The following is a 2,500-nucleotide window of genomic DNA, read 5'->3' as shown; positions in this document are numbered from 1 at the left end:
CTTAAAAGCAATGGCAACCAAAGGTATTGAACAACGCCACCTCTTCCTGCTATACCAATCACTCGTCCTCAGTGTGATCGACTACGGACTTGGGCTAACAACACCATCTCAAAGCAACCTCCTAAAATTAGAAAAAGTTCAAAATGAAGCTATGAGGCTGATCCTTGGAACAACAAAAGACACGCCCACGGAAACCATGCGATACCTGCTTGACCTTCCTTCAGTGCAGGCCAGAAACAAGTTAGAACAGGTTAAGACCTACTTCAAAGCATTAGAAAACCCTTAAAACCCATTGCATGACGCAGTCAAAGAACCAAAAGGCAGCCGTCTAGGACGAGGAAGATCATGGATGGGGCAAGCATAAGACACAATCCAGCTAGTATGCCGACTACAAGACCTGAAAGAAACAAAAGAATGGGAGAAAAACCCCAAAAACCTCAACCATCTATTCAACACAGCCATTTCACGCACTCTAGGAAGACATTGTTGGAAATGGCCAGAGGGCAAAACTGATGCGGAAGTGAAGCTGCTCATAGACGAAAACAGTCAAGAAGAGGACATCATCATTTACACGCATGGCTCAGTCACCAAAGACCTATCCGGTTGGGGATTCACTGCGAAACAAAATGGAAAAACAGTTAGGGAAGAGAATGCTGCCTACAAAGTCACAACCTCTAGCCTAACGTTGGAAGTTGAAGCTGTGACACATGCCCTCCAGTGGCTATCGTCTATCCATATGCCCGGAAACCAACATGTCATGATTTTAACCGACTCAATGAACCTCATACAGAAAATTGAAAATGGAATGGGAAGCCCAGAGTGGCATAAGGCAATGTGCAACTTTCAGATTAAAAAACATACATGGTCATACTGCCTGGGACATTCAGGTGTTAAGGGAAATGAGCGAGCTGACAGACTTGCTGGTAATGCAACAAAACGAGCGGCCAACATCTAGAAAAATCGGAAATCCTCAGAAATGTCAAATAATATCAAAAAGAACAGGTACAAGGCCATCACACCATCGATCACCTCAAAGAGATAAAGGCAGAGAGAGGGAGCGGCCGTAAGTCTAGCATGAAATGTAAAGCACGATGTTTTGCAAATCAAACAAATATCGGCATCATTTCCAAACCAACATTGCGCAAACTTCTTCAAAACGGAACAGAGTCTCTAGGCTTTTACATTAGACTGAGCAACACACTAAACGCCACGCTCTTGGCATCAGAAATCATTTTCCCATCCCTCTTGCGGCCAATCAGTGGCAGCCTATGTGCGTGTGTGTATGTGTGTGTTTGTGTGTATGTGTGGGTCTGTGTGTTTGAATGCATTTGTGCATGCGCGAGGGTGTAAGTGTACACAATTGTCAGGAGAGTTCTGTGCACGTGCGTATGTGTGTGTGTGTGTGTGTGTGTGTGTGTAGGGAGGGGGGGGGGGGGGGGCGGGGGGATAGATGAAGAGGTGTGTGAGTGTATGCATGCCTACACTGTGAGAGGAACGGAATAATGGAACGTCCGGGTGTGCATATGTGTGTTGGTTTGTGGGTGGGGTATATGGGCGTATGTGTGTGTGTGCTTGTACAAGTAAGTGTGCCTCTGCGCGCGCGCGTGTGTGTGTGTGTGTGTGTGTGTGTGTGTGTGTGTGTGTGTGTGTGTGTGTGTGTGCCGTGGAAGCTGCGATATGTAGCCTAGAAATGAGTGTGTGGAGGGGATTAGAGGGGGCGCAGGGTAAGGTGTGTGTGTGTGTGTGTGTGTGTGTGTGTGTGTGTGTGTGTGTGTGTGTTGGGCCTCATGTACGTTTATGTGTATTTGACTGTGCTTTCATATCTGTGAAACTGCATGTTTGGTGCATATATGTTATGCATGTGTGTGTGTATGTGTGAATGTGTGTCTGCTTCTTTTTTTTTTTTTTTTTTTTTTTTTTTACATTTGTTTGCTTATTTATCATCATTGTTGTCTTTTTTATTATTTTTTTTCAATCTATTTATTTATTTTATTTTCATTATTATTATTATTATTATTATTATTATTATTATTTACTAATTAATTTATCTATTCATTATATTATTATTATTCAGTTAGTTAGTTTAGTTTAGTTTAGTTTAGTTTCTTTATTTTTTCTCAAGGCCTGACAAAGTGCGTTGGGTTACGCTGCTGGTCAGGAATCTGCTTAGGAGATGTGGTGTAGCGTATATGGATTTGTCCGAACGCAGTGACGCCTCCTTGAGCTACTGAAACTGAAACTGAAACTAAACTTATTCTGACGTGCGACGGTACAGATGTTGTTGTTGTTGTTTTTCTTTTCCCCGTGACTCATGCTTTGATTGTCTCGGCTTTAAGGGTAAATGGGGGTGAAAGAAATGCAGGTCGTAGAAGAGGGGGAAGAGAGTCTGAACAACTAGCTTCCATCACCACCCCAACCCCACTCCACTCCCCCCCCCCGCCCCCCCACTCCACTTCCCCACCCCCACCCCCACCCCCAACCACTAGCACCCTACCCCTCA

The sequence above is a fragment of the Babylonia areolata genome, chromosome 26 (assembly GCF_041734735.1).
Source record: "Babylonia areolata isolate BAREFJ2019XMU chromosome 26, ASM4173473v1, whole genome shotgun sequence".
In the NCBI taxonomy this organism is placed as follows: domain Eukaryota; kingdom Metazoa; phylum Mollusca; class Gastropoda; order Neogastropoda; family Buccinidae; genus Babylonia; species Babylonia areolata.
The sequence above is the reverse complement of the archived record's forward strand: the minus strand, read 5'-3'. Positions refer to the sequence as shown.